The 19430-nt window shown below is 42.8% G+C and overlaps 1 protein-coding gene across 1 annotated transcript in view; it reads left to right on the forward strand.

The window, feature by feature from the left end:
- The window catches only part of LOC309558792 (testis-expressed protein 2-like), a 107646-nt gene that overhangs the window by 26458 nt on the left and 61758 nt on the right, over nt 1-19430 (forward strand). The window lies entirely within an intron of this gene.

Below are 19430 nucleotides of genomic sequence, written 5' to 3' on the forward strand. Positions count from 1 at the left end.
AGCATATGTGTCACATAAGACAGCCAAAGAATACAATTTTTTAGATATATTCTAAACATGCAAAATGAAGCCATAACACAGTTGTAAATGAAAATAGACTTACATGATTGATTTAGCATATGAACATATATGGTAGTTTTGCCGCTAGGTAAAAGCAGGGAAGTTGTAGAACACCCACAGAGAACGATGGTTTTTGCAAATGAGGTCTATACGCATATAGAGCAGTATAGTGCTGGAGAAAATGGAACAGGAAAAATTGTGCGTCCCAGAGACAGATGTCACAACTGGAGTCCAAAATGTGCTTAGCCAGTCGGGTAGAGGCCAATCACATCCGACTGCAAAAAAGATGTATAGTAGATATATATTATCACCCAACTGTTCTATTTCACATGTCCAACAAAAATATGACAGGACAAATGAATATATGGGGAGCAGGGTCCAGTTGCGTGTATTATGATTGCTTGTTGATTAAGTTAAAACAATATTGTGCATTGTTTTCAAACACTCCAAAAGAAAGGGGTATAAAAAGAAAAAGACAGGGGCATACAGATACACCAAACAGGGATCTCATTGGGATCGTCCAAAGCTGAGTCCTGCAAGGTGCATTGACTTTGTTTAGCCAGTAGAAAAGTTATAAACACGCCTTGGATCCTATCTGAGCACCAGATACTGTATAGATCAAAGGTGGTCAGTGAATTTCTCCCAGAAAAAATAAAGATGTGAAAAGAGTAAAATGGGTAAAGTCATATATTTGCACAAACCTTGGATGGTACCTGTTGAGCAACCTTCTCCCAGCAGTGGATGTCACAAATGACCCACGCTGGGAGTAGTATTTAACGATGGGGGATATGACAGGTGAGAGCAATCAGTGTGATTGCTCACCACCCGCCGCCAGCTATGGGCTCCCTGGGCGGCGCTCACCAGGCCCGCCCCCTGCATCCCCCGATGCGCCCAGGAAGTGCGTCATCGCGAGGGGCGAGAGAGTAGTCGGCAGGGCACTGCCCACCGGCACGGGAAATTACGTCGCCGCTGCGTGATGACGCAAGCGGCGGCTTCTGCCGGAAGTGAGGTGGACACCAATTTGGTGTCAGCAGGAGAAGACCTGACCTCCGGGAATGGTCGGGGCCACATAGTGAAGTCCCGATCCCCGTGGCCGGGTTGGACAAATATCTCCGGGGCGCACAGAAGAACCTGAAAACAATACAAGAAAAGGAAGAAAACCATTATATTAAGGTCTTCTCCTGCTGACACCAAATTGGTGTCCACCTCACTTCCGACGGATGCCGCCACTTGCGTCATCACGCAGCGGCGACGTCATTTCCCGTGCCGGTGGGCAGTGCCCTGCCGACTATGCTCCCGCCCCTTGCGATGACGCACTTCCTGGGCGCATCGGGGGATGCAGGGGGCGGGCCTGGTGAGCGCCGCCCAGGGAGCCCATAGCTGGCGGCGGGTGGTGAGCAATCATACTGATTGCTCTCACCTGTCATATCCCCCATCGTTAAATACTACTCCCAGCGTGGGTCATTTGTGACATCCACTGCTGGGAGAAGGTTTCTCAACCGTTACCATCCAAGGTTTGTGCAAATATATGACTTTACCCACTTACTCTTTTCACATCTTTATTTTTTTTGGGAGAAATTCACTGACCACCTTTGATCTATACAGTATCTGGTGCTCAGATAGGATCCAAGGCGTGTTTATAACTTTTCTACTGGCTAAACAAAGTCAATGCACCTTGCAGGACTCAGCTTTGGACGATCCCAATGAGATCCCTGTTTGGTGTATCTGTATGCCCCTGTCTTTTTCTTTTTATACCCCTTTCTTTTGGAGTGTTTGAAAACAATGCACAATATTGTTTTAACTTAATCAACAAGCAATCATAATACACGCAACTGGACCCTGCTCCCCATATATTCATTTGTCCTGTCATATTTTTGTTGGACATGTGAAATAGAACAGTTGGGTGATAATATATATCTACTATACATCTTTTTTGCAGTCGGATGTGATTGGCCTCTACCCGACCTGCTAAGCACATTTTGGACTCCAGTTGTGACATCTGTCTCTGGGACGCACAATTATTCCTGTTCCATTTTCTCCAGCACTATACTGCTCTATATGCGTATAGACCTCATTTGCAAAAACCATCGTTCTCTGTGGGTGTTCTACAACTTCCCTGCTTTTACCTAGCGGCAAAACTACCATATATGTTCATATGCTAAATCAATCATGTAAGTCTATTTTCATTTACAACTGTGTTATGGCTTCATTTTGCATGTTTAGAATATGTCTAAAAAATTGTATTCTTTGGCTGTCTTATGTGACACATATGCTTCTCTCAATATCTACAGAATTAACAAACTCCAGCACAATCCCTGAGGAAGAGGTTTATTACCTCGAAACGTTGGATTCAACCTGGAGTAGATGGTTGAGTGTATTTGCATATTTTTATCTATTAGTTTTGCCATTTTTTACTGTGTATCTACTGTACTACTATTTTGGTATGTTCTTTTTTTGTATGTATCAATAAAATTTATATTTACTAGTCAAAAAAGTTTTTTATAATTTTGAGCTGCCTATAAAGTCCCACCCCTAGGGGATCACACAATTGGTTATATAGTTACTAACACATATTTATTTTTAAATTTAATTTTAACACTCCTCCCTCTGTGTAAGAATTTCCATGGCAAAAGCTGTTAGACTAGACTACAACTGTAACTTTTTAGTGCTCGTTCACACCACAACGCGCGGGAAACTGGCTATCTGTGCGCGTTTCCTACACCACATTCAAAATGCACTGGATGCGCAATTTGCTGCAGGTGTCAATGTATTCATAATGACACCCCAAATGCAGATTGCAAACCCGCTGCGTTTGCCTGCACCAGATCACATAGTATATGCAGTACCATGCAATCCGATCCAGTGTGTTTTTGAAAAGTAGATCATGCTCTACTTTTGGTGCTATCCGGTGCAATTTTAGCCCTTTCAAATGAATGGACTGAATTGCACAGGAATGTGGAACATGTGCCAGTGTGATTCAGATGTGAACCGGCCCTTAAAGCTAATCAACAGTCTTTAGTACTTGATGGATAATTTCTGCATTGACAAAGTAGGTTTTGCAAAACATAGTGAATGTGCTCTATTTCAGTAAATGGACTCTTCAAACTGTGTTATTTGAAAGTATATGGATATATTGTCAGTCAATATTGTTTTAAGTACCAACATCCCTGAAATGACTAATTTCCGATCAATATACTGTATACCTAGTAATATTTAAAGTAACAAAGAATACTAGTACAAGCACTAATAAAAAAAAACATAATTTTACTATACAAAGATGCATGTTATAACCAAGCATGGACTAAAGGTATCTACTGTATGTATATGAAGACCAACCACGGGCATATATGTATACAAACCACTTGACCCCCGGAAGATTTACCCCCCTTCGTGACCAGGCCATTTTTTGCGATACGGCACTGCATAGGTGTGCGCAGCCTATTGCATTAGGGTGTGCACCCCAAAGCTCAAACACACATGCGTGTGTAGATAGATATACATGCAGTATATACACACACTTGTATAAATAAATGTAAACAAACATTTTAAAATGTATTAAAACATGGATGGTGTCAGTAGAGCAGGAGTTGGTGTCAGTAGGACAGTGGATGGTGTTAGAAGAGCAGAGGTTTGTGTCAGCAGAACAGTGGATGGTGTTAGTAGAGCAGAGATTGGTGTCAGTAGGACAGTGGATGGTGTCAGTAGAGCAGAGGTTGGCATCAGTAGGACAGTTGACGGTGTCAGTAGAGCAGACTTTAGTGTCAGTAGGACAGTGGACAGTGTTAGTAGAGTAGAGGTTGGTGTCAGTAGGACAGTGGATGGTGTTAGTAGAGCAGAGGTTGGTGTCAGTAGATCAGTGGATGGTGTAGGTGGAGCAGAGGTTGGTGTCAGTAGGACAGTGGACAGTGTCAGTAGAGCAGAGGTTGGTGTCAGTAGGACAGTGGACAGTGTCAGTAGAGCAGAGGTTGGTGTCAGTAGGACAGTGGACGGTGTTAGTAGAGTAGAGGTTGGTGTCAGTAGGACAGTGGATGGTGTTAGTAGAGCAGAGGTTGGTGTCAGTAGGACAGTGGACGGTGTCAGTAGAGTAGAGGTTGGTGTCAGTAGGACATTGGTCCGCATTCTATGTGGTAGGGGGCTGCATTGTATGTGGTAGGGGGCTGCATTGTATGTGGTAGGGGTCTGCATTGTGCATATTGTAATTAGTGATATTGAATAAAGGCAGTTTATTTAGGTACTGGTATCAGGCAATATAGCTGTTGGTATTAGTACAGTGCCACCAGAATTGAGCCTGTTCTAGAGGAGGATGGCTTCCACTGGAAGGGTGGTGGTTTGTGGTGCACTGGCACTGCCCTCTGGTGCTGCTAAGAGGAGCCCCACTTCACTGATCCAGATACTGGAATGTTTCCTTTACACAGGTTATGTCCCTGAGTTGACCCTACTCACCAGGAAATTATCACTGCAATATTCACTTTCCCTAATCACTGGGGTCTCTGTCTTTCACCTACCACTTACTCCAGGCAAACCCAAATGACACGTACATTTTACGCAGAAGTAGTGCAGCTGAATGGGAGAATTATTTCAACTCTGCTACTTTGGCCTTAAGTTTGAAATTCCCTTTTTAATTTCCTGTAATTCTCTCTATATTGAGTAGACCCTATAATCTGAGGATAAGTAGGCGGGGATTAATTATGTGGAGTGGGCGGAGCTTCATGGAAGTGGGTGTGGTAAGTAATTGATAGCTGTGCTGCAAAGTTTCCCTGGAAATTTTTCTTTCAAATGTTGGCAACTATGTGCTTGTGTGATTGGCTCACTGATTTTCCCAGAAGTCTGCACTAAGATATAAGTCATATAATAAAAACAAGGGGAGGTTGGGACTTTAAATGAAACCCACGGCTGCAATCCAAGAGAAATGGGTAAATCAATAAACTCACATAGGTAATTTATATATGTACACATAAAATCATAACACAATATGAATATATAACACTACATTTAATGTATCAATGTACACATTTCATTATAACATAGTAATATTAACAAATAATTGCTGGTTGATAACATATGATTAATACATATACTGTATGTCCACATATTTCACCATAACATAGTACGATTGCACATAGTGATATTAATGATGACCTAAATATCTCTCTAGTCTAACATCAACATGACAACAAGATAAATCATGATTAAAAAATAATAATTCATAAAAGTAATCTGATGATAAGCACATGATTGTTGGAACATGGCATCCAAAACAGCTCTACGCGTTTTGTGGATATGTCCACTGATCAGGAGCAGATGCAAAGTGGATATATATACGTATCTGCAATGAGATACACAATTATTAATATAGTATACCAGTAGGCTGAAAGGAAAGGGGAGGAAGAGAGGGAGGGGAAGCAGAAATAACCCTTGTTGATACTTACAGAACAACTAAGGATACAGCATGTAAAAATAAAAGTTGAAGGTGAATTAGGAACGTAGTTTTCGGGAGCTGTGGCAGTATGGTTCGTGGCAGCAAGTCAGTACAAGCAACATAAGATACAAGTCATATTTTAGGCATCCCCTGCAAAATGTAAATTTTGGTGATATACTCCCAAAGAGAAATCATGTCTAAAGCGATACAGACCATGCAACTTTTCTCATTAGAACCCTGCAAGTGCAGCAGCTGATTTGATAATTAAAAAGTAATTTACAATCGCTTTACACATGGACACAGACAAAAAAACATCTATTTCTTCAGAATAACAAAAGGTAGGAATTTGCAACAACTATAACAACTATAGCAAAGTATATCCACTTGCTGACCACAATACGTAGATATGCGTTACAGTTTGCAAGTGGTTTACCAGTGCTATGGCTGAAGCTATCAGCCATATCCCTTGTATTTTTTTTTTTTAGACATTTTTTTTAGTCTGTGATTGGCTTTCTCAATAAAGTGGTCAGAGTGGCTAATTAGCTGCTGGATTGCTTTCAGAAGCAGTGGGAGGGGTTGCCCTCCTGTCGCTCAATAGTGTTCATTGGGCTTACTGTTCAAACCAGCAAGCCCGAGAAACGATCCAAAGGTTTGCGCTATGATCTTGGAGGACCAGAGCAATGTCATGATTTAACTTCTGGTCCAGAGCAGAAGTAAACTATTTTATTTTTAATTTTTTAAAGCAAAAGATCCATTTTTTTCTTGATCTTTTGCTTTTAAAGGAAGAGGAGAGATTTGGGGTCCTATAGACCCCAGATCTCTCCATAAAGAGGACCTGTCATCCCTTATTTCTATTACAAGGGATGTTTGCATTCCTTGTAATAGGAACAAAAAAGATTAAAAAAAAAAATGAAGTGACAGTGTATAAAAATAAAATAAATAAAAATGTAAAAGTCCCTCCATCCCTCTGTGCTCGTGCGCAGAAGTGAATGCATATGTAAGTCGTGTACGCATATGTAAACAGTGTGCGTTCCACACGTGAGGTATCGCTATGAACGTTAGAGCGAAAGCAATAATTCTACTGCTAGACCTCCTCTGTAACTCTAAACAGGTAACCTGTAAAAATATTTAAAGGGGCGCCTATGGAGATTTAGTAGTTGTAGTTTGATGCCATTCCAGATTTAACCACTTGCCGACTGCCTAACAACTATCTACGTCGGCAGTCAGCCCCTCACAGGCAAAGTGACGTAGGTCTACGTCGCTAGCCTGTGAGGGTCTAGGGAGCGAGCGCGCGCCGCCGGAGGCGCGCTCCCGCTCCCGCGTGGTCACGGACCCCCCCGCACGTGTGACCCGATGTCCGCCGGTCACTCTGCGATCGCCGCTGCAGAGGAAGAAAGTCAGGCGGCTAGTGTAAACAAGCTGCCTGTCATTCTCCCCTGTGTAGAAACTGTGATCACACGGTTCTACTATATAGAACCGTTGATCACTGTTTCTACAGCTCAACAGACAGCCAATCACAGTTAGAATCACGCCCCTAGGGACACACACAGCCCCTCCCACTCAAATAAAGTTAACCCCTTCACTACCAGTGTAATTTTGCAGTAACAGTGCATATGTATAGCACTGATTACTGCAGTAATTTCACTGGTAACCCCAAAAGTGTCAAAAATGTCAGTCAAGGGTCCGATCTGTCCGCCGCAATGTCGCAGTACCGCAAAGAAATCGCAGATCGCCGCCATTACGCGTTAAAAAAAACAACAAAAATGACAAAAATCTTTCCCTTTGTTAGTAAACGCGATAACTTTTGCGCAAACCAATCAAAATACGCTTTTTGCAATTTTTTTTACCAAACATAGGTAGCATAAAACAAATTGGTCGAAAATGTTAAAAAATTTTGATTTTTACATTTTTTTTTTGGGGAATTTCATATAAAAAAATGTGAAAAATATTGTTATTTTTGCAAAATTGACGCTCTTTTTTTGTTTATAGCGCATGATCAAAAAATCGCACAGGTGATCAAATACCACCAAAAGAAAGCTCTGTTTGTGGGAAAAAAAGAACGTCAAATTTGTTTAGGTACAGCGTCGCACGACCGCGCAATTGTCCGTTAAAGTCACGCAGTGCCGAATCGCAAAATTACCCCTGGTCAGGAAGGGGGTAAAATCTTCCGGGGCTTTAGTGGTTAAAGCATGACATGTTAGGTATCTATTTACTTGGCATAACATCATCTTTTATATTTTACCCAAAAAATGGGTAATATATTGTGTGTTTTGCATTAAAATTCATCAGTTATATGTTTTCCAAAAAAATTGCATTTGAAAAAACACTGCACAAATAGCATGTGACATGTAAACAAAAAGTGCCAAAAAAGGCTTGATCTTTAAATGGTGCTGCTACCCATCCAATCCATTAAGAAATATTGTAAGACTTTACGGGTGCCCGATCTGCAGTCCCACAGCTGTAGACACTCTTCCATAAAAGTGATCCGCACCAACAAACTGCTCTTAAAAATCTTTGTTTATTGCTAAATCCACAAATTTTCATTACAGTAAGTTGACACATTTCAGACCACATGGCTTTAGTCATAACAGGAATTTGCAACAATGTTTGTTAAAATCCCTGCAATGTACATAAATCACCCAGAGGGGAATGTTTTTCCCCAACTAAAGAGTTGCTCTTTAAGCTATTGGATCAGCATGATAGACAGGCAACTACAACTGTTTAAATAAATTAAAGGAACACGTTTTAATCAGAGTATAGCATCCAGTCAATTAAACTTCTTGGATATTGATCTGATCAATTAAGTAACAGAGGGGGTTGTTAATCAGTTTCAGCTGCTTTGGTGTTAATAAAATTAACAACAGGTGCACTAGATGGGCAATAATGAGACGACTTCCAAAACAGGAATGGTTTTACAGGTGGAGACCACTGACATGTTTTTACCCTACTAATCATTTCTGACTCTTTTTCACTAATTTTGCATTTGGCTAGGGTCAGTGTCACTACTGGTAGCATGAGGTGATACCTGGACCCTATAGAGGTTGCACAGGCAGTCCAACTCCTCCAGGATGACACATCAATACGTGCCATTGCCAGAAGGTTTTTCTCCAAGCACAGTCTCAAGAGCATGGAGGAGACTACAGAAAACAGGCAGTTACTCTAGGAGAGTTGGACAGGGCCGTAACCCATCAGCATGACCGGTATCTGTTCCTTTGTGCAAAGAGGAACAGGATGAGCACTACCAGAGCTCTACAAAATGATCTCCAGCAGGCCACTGGTGCGAATGTCTCTGACCAAACAATCAGAAACAAACTTCATGAGGGTGGCCTGAGGGCCTGACGTCCTCTAATGGGTCCTGTGCTCACTGCTTGGCACCGTGGAGATCGATTCCCATTTGCCATTGAACACCAGATTTGGCAGGTCCGCCACTGGCTTTTCACAGATGAGAGCAGGTTCACCCTGAGCACATGTGACAGACATGAAAGGGTCTGGAGAAGCCGTGGAGAACGTTACGCTGCCTGTAACATTGTTCAGCATGAATGGTTTGGTGGCGGGTCAGTGATGGTGTGGGGAGGCATATCCATGGAGGGACGCACAGACCTCTACAGGCTAGACAATGGCACCCTGACTGCCATTAGATATCAAGATGAAATCCTTGGACCCATTGTCAGACCCTACACTGGTGCAGTGGGTCCCGGGTTCCTCCTGGTGCACGACACTGCCCGGCCTCATGTGGCGAGAGTGGGCACCCAGTTTCTAGAGCATGAAGGAATTGATACCATTGAGTGGTCCCTACTCCTGCCTGAACTAAATCCAATAGAACACCTCTGGGACATTATGTTTCGGTTCATCTGACGCCGCCAGGTTGCACCTCAGTCTGTTCAGGAGCTCAGTGATGCCCTGGTCCAGATCTGGGAGGAAATACCCCAGGACACCATCTTCCATCTCATTAGGAGCATGCCCTGATGTTGTCAGGTATGCATACAAGCACATGGGGGCCATACAAACTACTGAGTACCATTTTGAGTGGCTGCAATTAAATTTCAGCAAAATAGACTAGCCTGCTGGGTTATTTTTTTCACTTTGATTTTCGGGGTGTCTTTGATTTCAGCCCTCTGTAGGGTGATAATTTTCATTTCCATCAAACGATGTGGCATCCTTTCGTTCCCAACATATTACCCAGTCAATACCAGTATAGATATCCAGCATGAGATTTTTCCCCATTGAGATCTGATGTGTTTTCAAATTGTTCCTTTAATTTTTTTGAGCAGTGTATAATTTTAAGAAGAGGTCAGTAGCAGGGCTGTCTTTAACACAGGGCAAAAGGGGCAGCTGCCCCGGATCTAGTCATTGTTGTGGGGCCCAAAGCAGCTGCCCCTTGAGCCCCCAAATAGTTGATAAGTGGATTCAAGAGGGCCCAAGAAAATTTTTGCCCAGGGTCCAATCAAGAAAAAAGACGACCCTGGTCAGTAGTGGTAGTTTAACTGCACTTATCACAAAGAATACACTAAAATACAGCACAGATGTCATCACCTAGTCAGGGGAATGTTTTTTCTCAAGAAAAATTGAGTTACTCTTTACTCTTCACTTGCCAACCGCCCCATAGCAGACTTACTACTACAGGGCAGCCGTTCTGTGCAGAATCAAGTACATATACGTGATTCTACTTCCGCATAGGGGGTGTGCGTACGCTGCCAGCGCGCCGCTTCTTCTGTGATTAGTCACAGCAGAAGCAGATCAGCAGCTGCCAGCCAATGGATGTTTGCCAGCACCTCTTTGCTCGTCATATGTAAACAATGCACGGCTCTGCTCTGTCAGCAGAGATGTGCTCTATTTTGTTTCCCTGCGAAGCAGGGAATGAAATCCAGCACAACCCTTAGTGAAAGCACCACATAGTACACACAAAAACACTGGCTGGGAACACTTTTAACTCTTTGATCACCCCTGGTGTTAACCCCTTCCCAGCCAGTTTCATTAGTACAATGACAGTGCATATTTTTAGCACTGATCATTGTATTAGAGTCATTGGTTCCTACAAAGCCTCAAAAGTGCCAGATTGTCTGCCGCTATATCACTGTCTGGCTATAAGTCGCTAATCGCCACCATTACTAGTATAAAAAAATATAAATAAATAAAAATTCCAGTATATACTGTATCCCATTGTTTGTAGACGCTATAACTTTTGCGCAAACCAATCAATATACACTTATTGGGATTTTTTTTTACAAGAATGAATCTGTAGCAGAATACACATTGGTCTAAATTTTCTGAAGAAAATTTATTCTTAAAAATATTTTATTGGATAAGTTTTATAGCAGAAAGTAAAAAAAAATAATAAAATGTTTTTTTTTTTTCAAAATTGTTGGTCTTTTTAGGTTTATAGCACAAAAATAAAAAATCCAGTGGTGATCAAATACCACAAAAAGAAAGCTCTATTTGTGGGAAAAGATGACATAAATTAAATTTATGTGCAACGTTGCATGGCTGTGCAATTGTCCGGTAAAGTAACGCAGCGCCGTTTAGCAAAAAATGGCCTGGTTATGAAGGGGGGTAAATCTTCCAGAAGTCAAGTGATTATTACTATAAGTAGGTGTGATGGTCAGATGCTCCAACCTTTGGGTTGGAGTGTAGAGCAACCCCTGTATGAGCCCTAAAGGTCACAGATACGGTGAGTATATGTCAGTGTTGTGTGTGTCATAGATGGGCTTATTCTGTTATAATAAAATGCCCACAAAGCAGTTCATCCTCTGAAGCATGAAATATAGTTTGGGAGTAGTCATTCCGAGGATGACTGCACATTTTCAATCACTTCACCGCCTTTTCTGTGAAATGCAATTTAACAATTCTTCGGAACAGCCGCAGAGGTGGGTGGGTGTCGCTATTGTTGGCACTGCAGATAGGGGCGACGTTGTTATGAGGGTACGCAGTGTGCTGCCAACGTATATTAGAAGATTTTACCTCATTGCCAGAAGCGTTAAGAACACGACAGCAAAAGAGGGAATTCCAGGTCTAAAATGTATACAGTACAATAAGAATGAGTTACTGCGTATGCTGGGGTTACATTCTCATGCTTGCTACACATGTGAGCAGGGCTTTTTTCAGCAGGAATGCAGGGGAACGCAATGTATGTAATGGGAGGGGTGTAGGGTCTATTGATGCTAGCTGCAGGGAAATCTATTGTTGTTGGAGGGGATATATTTTTTGTGGGACTGAGATATATTGTTTCTAAGGCAGTCTATTGTTGCTAATGGGGAATCTACTGTTGCTGGGGGGTGGGTATTACCATGTTTCTCAGAAAATAAGACCTACCCTGAAAAAAAGACCTACTGTGATTTTTGGGGAGGGCTGCAATATAAGCCCTACCCTGAAAATAAGACCTACTGTGGTTTTTGGGGAGGGCTGCAATACAAGCCCTACCCTGAAAATAAGACCTACTGTGATTTTTGGGGTGGGCTGCAATATAAGCCCTACCCTGAAAATAAGAGCTACTGTGATTTTTAGGGTGGGCTGCAATATAAGCCCTACCCTGAAAATAAGACCTATTGTGATTTTTGAGGAGGGCTGCAATATAAGCCCTACCCTGAAAATAAGACCTACTGTGGTTTTTGGGGAGGGCTGCAATATAAGCCCTACCCTGAAAATAAGACCTACTGTGATTTTTGAGGAGGGCTGCAATATAAGCCCTACCCTGAAAATAAGACCTACTGTGGTTTTTGGGGAGGGCTGCAATATAAGCTCTACCCTGAAAATAAGACCTACTGTGATTTTTGAGGAGGGCTGCAATATAAGCCCTACCCTGAAAATAAGACCTACTGTGGTTTTTGGGGTGGGCTGCAATATAAGCCCTACCCTGAAAATAAGAGCTACTGTGATTTTTAGGGAGGGCTGCAATATAAGCCCTACCCTGAAAATAAGACCTACTGTGATTTTTGAGGAGGGCTGCAATATAAGCCCTACCCTGAAAATAAGACCTACTGTGGTTTTTGGGGAGGGCTGCAATATAAGCCCTACCCTGAAAATAAGAGCTACTGTGATTTTTAGGGAGGGCTGCAATATAAGCCCTACCCTGAAAATAAGACCTACTGTGGTTTTTGGGGTGGGCTGCAATATAAGCCCTACCCTGAAAATAAGAGCTACTGTGATTTTTAGGGAGGGCTGCAATATAAGCCCTACCCTGAAAATAAGACCTACTGTGATTTTTGAGGAGGGATGCAATGTAAGCCCTACCCTGAAAATAAGACCTACTGTGATTTTTGGGGTGGGCTGCAATATAAGCCCTACCCTGAAAATAAGAGCTACTGTGATTTTTAGGGAGGGCTGCAAATAAAGCCCTACCCTGAAAAAAAGAGCTACTGTGATTTTTAGGGAGGGCTGCAATATAAACCCTACCCTGAAAATAAGAGCTACTGTGATTTTTGAGGAGGGCTGCAATATAAGCCCTACCCTGAAAATAAGCCCTAGTTTAGAGTGTTTGTAAAATCCCAGAATCCACTTTATTACTGTTTTATATAATGTCCAATGTGTGTGTTTCTGTATTATAATTGTGTCAAATACCTTTGTTATAGCGCCGCTCGGCGCTCAGCTGACCTCCCACTGCTCTCCTCCTCTTCTCCCAGCTGTCAGTGGGGGATCTCAGCCCCTCCCCTCTGCAGTGCTCGGAGCGTAGAAGAGCGCTTTGACGGGTCAGGGAAGCGCCGAGCGGCACTGTAACGGAAGGTATTTGGCACAAATATAATACAGGAACACACACATTGGACATGATATAATACTAATAATAGAGTGGATTCTAGGATTTTACAAACACTTCACAAATGGTTCACACTGGGGATTCCTGACAGGCAGGGAGGGAGAGGGGGAGAGAAGACAGCACATTGCAGGTTAAGACCTACCCCAAAAATAAGCCCTACTGTGTCTCTTGGTGCCAAAATGTATATAAGACACGGTCTTATTTTCAGGGAAACACGGTATATTGCTGGGGGTCAGTTTCTGCTGGGGGAGATCTAGTGCTGCTGGCTGTAAGGAAATCTGTTGCTGCTGCTGGGGGTCTATTTTTGCTGGGGGAGGGGCAATTTTGTTGCTGGTGATCCATTGTTGCTTAGGGGGTCTATTGTTGCTGGCTGCTGGAGAGTCTATTGGTGCTGGCTGCAGGAAGATCTGTTATTGCTGCTGGGAAAGGGGGTATTTTGTTGCGGGTGATCCATTGTTGTTGGGGATTTATTGTTGCTGGCTGCTGGAGTGTCTTTTGGTCCTAGCTGCAGGGAGATCTGTTATTGCTTCTGGTGATCTTTTGTTGCTGGGGGAGAGGGTATTTTGTTGTGGATGGTCCATTGTTGCTGGGGGGGATCTATTGTTGCTCACTGCATTGGATCTATTTTACTGCTTTTCTTGTTATTATTAACAAATTCCATACATACCTAGAACCACAATTGTTACTTGGATCTGTATTCTCTAAAAGGGGCAGTACTGGGAGGTGGATAGGGGGTGGAACCAAGGAATGGGGCAGGAGATGGGTAGGGGGTGGAGACAAATGCTCTCCCGGACCCATGGTGTTCCTGCACCTATGGTCTGAGAAAAAAAGTCCTGCATGTAAGAATATGGTTGTTCAACATAATTATTGTGTTTATGAAAGAAATGTATATTTCAGAAATCGAACAAATTAGATGTAGCTTATCTTTTGCTATGGCTTACCAGGGTTTTTTTTTCTCAGAGAATAGGTGCAAAAACTCACCCTTTCATCAACCTCTACACACCTCCGATCACCGTTCCTTGGTTCCAACCCCTACACACCTCTGATCACCGTTCCTTGGTTCCAATCCCTACCCACCTCCGATCACCGTTCCTTGGTTTCAACCCCTACCCACCTCCGATCTCCGTTCCTTGGTTCCAATCCCTACCCACCTCCGATCACCATTCCTTGGTTCCAACCCCTACACACCTCTGATCACCGTTCCTTGGTTCCAACCCCTACACACCTCTGATCACCGTTCCTTGGTTCCAACCCCTACCCACCTCCGATCACCGTTCCTTGGTTCCAATCCCTACACACCTCCGATCACCATTCCTTGGTTCCACTCCCTACACACCTCCGATCACCATTCCTTGGTTCCACTCCCTACCCACTCCGATCACCGTTCCTTGGTTCCACCCCCTACCCACCTCCGATCACCGTTCCTTGGTTCCACCCCCTACCCACCTCCGATCTCCGTTCCTTAGTTCCACCCCCTACCCACCTCTGATCACCGTTCCTTGGTTCCACCACCTACCCACCTTTGATCACCGTTCCTTGGTTCCACCACCTACCCGCCTCCGATCACCGTTCCTTGGTTCCACCCCCTACCCCCCTTGGATCACCTTCCTTGGCTCCACCCCCTGTCCACCTCCCAGTACTGTCCTTTTCGAGAATACAGAACCAAGAATCATTCTGTTGTGATAAGTAATTTGTATGAAATGTGTTAATGATAACAAGAAAAGCAGTAAACTAGATCCCCTGTAGCCAGTAACAATAGAGCCCCCTTCAGCAATAATAGACCCCCAGCAGCAACAACAGATCTCCCCACAGCCAGCATCAATGGACTCTCCAGCAGCCAGCAACGATAGACCACTCCCTCAACAGTAGATCTCCCCTAGCAATGCCACTTTTCCACTGCATGGTACGGCTCGGTATGGCTCGCTTTGGCGCTTTTCCACTGCATGGTACCGCATGGTAAGTGTTTGAACTGTTCGGTACGGTTTGGTACAGCGGTGCTTTTCCACTACATGGAACGGCTCGCTTAAACAGTACCATCTCGGTTGGGGTTCCAAGCGGGCCGTACCTATACAGTACCATATCCCACAATCCTTCGCATGCAGCCTTGATTGTTTGTCATTACTAGCCACTGATTGGTTAGAGAATCGTTGTAATCCCACCCACTTACTACTTTAGGGGAAAAGCAAACCGAGCCGAGTAGAGCCTATACAGTGCTAAAACGTGCCGACTCGTACCACGCAGTGGAAAAGCAAATCGAGCTGAACTGGGCCAAGCAGTGCCGAGTGGAGCCGTGCCAGTACTCGCAGTAGAAAAGCGCCATAAGACCCACCCCCAGCAACAATAGGTCCCCCGCCAGCAACAATAGACCCCCTTTCAAAATTAAATCCCCTCCAGCTAGAATAGATTCCCCAGCAGCCAGCACCAATAGACCCTGCAGCACACTCCAGCATTACTATTACATACAGTCAGTCAGTCAGTGCTGGAGGTGTGGGAACTGCGTTACCCCCGCGTTCCTGCTGAAAAAAAAAAAAAGCCCTGTGGCTTACTAAAAGATTATTTTCAAGCATAAGAACATTGAAATGATTGAATTATTGATGGATTGTTTATTGGTGCTTGTATGGCTTGCAATGCCGCTAAGACAATGGCTGAGTAATAATCTTGATGGATGTACTTCAGACTTAAAGCTGAACCCCAGGCAAACAGCTAAGTACACAGATAAAATACATATAAAGGAGCTGTTTTACCTGCCAAAAGATTTGCATTTCTGTCCATCCAGTTTTCAGACTTACACAGCTTTGCTGCACAACACAGTCCTGTCTGGCCCTTATCTGATTGTAATATGTTGCACTTAAGTACTAATTACAGGTTTTGTTCTTCCCCCTCCATGAGTGGACAGTGAAAGGCCAAGCAACTCTCTGTCACTCTACTCCTATCAGCATGCTTCTTGTTAGCACAAGACTATTGTTGTACAATCTATTGGCTCCTTGTGATGCTTCTCCCTCTCCTGCTCTGAGCTCTGCCATTCAGTGATTGCAAAAGGCTACTTATACACTATATTGCCAAAAGTATTGGGACGCCTGCCTTTACACACACATGAACTTTTATGCCATCCCAGTCTTAGTCTGTAGGATTCAATATTGGGTTGGCCCACCCTTTGCTGCTATAACAGCTTCAGCTCTTCTGGGAAGGCTGTCCACAAGGTTTAGGAGTGTGTCTATGGGAATGTTTGACCATTCTTCCAGAAGCGCATTTGTGAGGTCAGCCACTGATGTTGGAGAGAAGGCCTGGCTCGCAGTTTCCGCTCTAATTCATCCCAAAGGTGTTCTATCGGGTTGAGGTCAGGACTCTGTGCAGGCCAGTCAAATTCCTACACCCCAAACTTGCTCATCCATGTCTTTATTGATCTTGCTTTGTGCACTGGTCCAAATCATTTGGTGGAGGGGGGTTTATGGTATTGGGTTGTTTATCAGGGGTTGGGCTTGGCCCCTTAGTTCCAGTGATGGGAACTCTTAAGGCGTCTCAGCGTACCAAGACATTTTGGACAATTTCATGCTCCCAACTTTGTGGGAACAGTTTCCTGTTGCAACATGACTGCGTTTCCGTGCACAAAGCAAGGTCCATGAAGACATGGATGAGCAAGTTTGGGGTGAAGGAACTTGACTGGCCTGCACAGAGTCCTGATCTTTGGGATGAATTGGAGAGCAGACTGCAAGCCAGGCCTTCTCTCCAACATCAGTGCCTGACCTCACAAATGTTCTTCTGGAAAAACGGTCAAACATTCCCATAGACACACTCCTAAACCTTGTGGACAGCCTTCCCAGAGGATATGAAGCTGTTATAGCTGCAAAGGGTGGGCCAACTCAATATTGAACCCTAGGGACTAAGGGGCCATACACACTATAAGATTTTCTGAAGACTTTTTCCTTCAGATTTACCTTTTCTATGTAGTGCAAGGGCCTGCCTGATTGCATACAAATTGAAAGTGTTTAGGTTTGACCTCATATTATATGGTTTTGGTAAATCTAAAGGAAAAAGTCTTCAGAAAATCTTATAGTGTGTATGGCCCATTAAGCTGGATACACACTATACAACTTTTGTTGTTAGGTTTACTTTAGATTTATACCTTCAACTACGTAGTGCAATGGCCTGCCTGATTGCATACAAATTGAAAGTGTTTAGATTTGACCTCATATTATATGGTTTTGGTAAATCTAAAAGAAAAAAATCGAAAGACCATTGTATAGTGTGTATGGCCCATTAGACTGGGATGCCATTAAAATTCATGTGCGTGTAAAGGCAGGCATCCCAATACATTTAAAAAATAATAAAGTGTATATAAAAACACATAATAATGATGTATTATGGAATACAGAGCTGAATGTGTTTATTGATTCTGCCTGTGCAAAAGAGACATCTTTTCTGCAATAAAAAGCCTGCCTGTTTGCAGTTTGTTTTGTCTTTAGTTCCCCTTTAAGTTCTAGGTTGCAATATTTAGGCACTTGTGTTGTAGTATTAATACTGTGGAGGAGGAAGAAGGGCATCCACAGCAACCAATCAGATTGCAGATCTCGTATTCTTACTGGCTAAGACATTAAGGAAGTATACTGTAGAATGTTTGCAGTAGATTCTCAGTGTGCAGGTCTACACTTTCTTTTATTTCATCTTGTGACATTATGAGCTGGATTGTTTGTTAAACGCCTATTGGGCGACATCTGTATTTGTAGCTGGGAAGGTTATTTTGGCATCTCAGCAGTGTATTAAATTAGCTGATTACAGACAGGTGTCAACATCAATTAAATCAACAGCACAAATCGTGGGTACTGAAATGTTGACTGATTCTATATTTGTCTCACTGACGTTGGCCTTGTGATTGGTGTTGATTCATTATGATTTGTTTTCTGTTTTCCTGACCCTGGACAGATAATATAATACAATATAAGATCAATCAATGTATATGGTATTGTGAAAATACTAAACAGAAACTTAGAAGACAACTGTCCAAAACACCAATGCTAATGAGTTTGCTTTTTTAACATTTTTGTCGGAGTATAGACATGTGATTGGGTTGTAGGGCCCATGGAACCCTGCTTACCTTAGAGAGGTTGAGAAATCCCTCTCTCAGCTCCCTAGGCCCATCTTATGTGTAATGGGCCATACACACTATAAGATTTTCTTAATACTTTTTCCTTTAGATTTACCAAAACCATATAATATGAGGTCAAACCTAAACACTTTCAATTTGTATGCAATCAGGCAGGCCCTTGCACTATATAGAAAAGGTAAATCTGAAGGAAATCTAACCACAAAAGTTGGATAGTGTGTATCCAGCTTAAGTCACCCTGTGTCTATTAGGGGCACATGGTGACCAAGAAAACCATGGACAACTACTTGGTGGACACTGAGAATGTGGTTTTGATTGCCTTAAATGGGACCGTGATATTTGTCCACAATATCCCTCAAGAAATCTATGATACAATAATTCCACTGTATCTGAATGATAGAACATTGTATGAGCTTTGCCTCATAGACTGTTGTTGCCATGAAGTCTGTGACTTCTTAATGGTCAGGGCGTTTCTTGAATGTAGAAGATGCAGAGTCTGTTACTGGTGGTCTCCTGCTGCTTGTGTATTAAGGTGTGATGTGTTTACACTTATATTAATGTGTATTGTACTTCATGAGCTCCATGACGGCAAGTCTGCTAGTTTATTAACTCAAGTTAATAAAATCACTGTCATCTGGTAGTTGCTAGTGGGAAAGTAGAATACTGTTTGCGTTGGTTGTTCCTTAGATATGTTAATTATATTTCTGTACACAATTTTATCTGCATATGATAATATAATCAGGCACCTGACCTGGTGGGGTATATATTCGGTGTGATTTTTGTTCAATAAATGTTCCAAATCTTATAGAAGCTATTCTCGGCTAGTTTTATATGAGGGTGGCTAGAATATCTGATATCTATATTCAAGACTGAAGGAAGCGGTATTCTGACGGAAGCACACAAACACAGTGTGGGTTGTGGTTCCAGTACAAGACCTATTTTTATCCCAAGCATGTTTAAATTAAATTGATTGACCTCTGTTTGAAGTCTTTTCCAATCACTCTTAAAGCGGAACTCCACCCAAAAGGGGAAGTTACTCTTTAAACACTCCTTTGCCCCAAATATGCCACATTTGGCATGTCATTTTTTTTTTGGGGGGGGGG

This window comes from Pelophylax lessonae (genome assembly GCF_965119305.1).
Source record: "Pelophylax lessonae genome assembly, chromosome: 6".
Taxonomy (NCBI): Eukaryota; Metazoa; Chordata; class Amphibia; order Anura; family Ranidae; genus Pelophylax; species Pelophylax lessonae.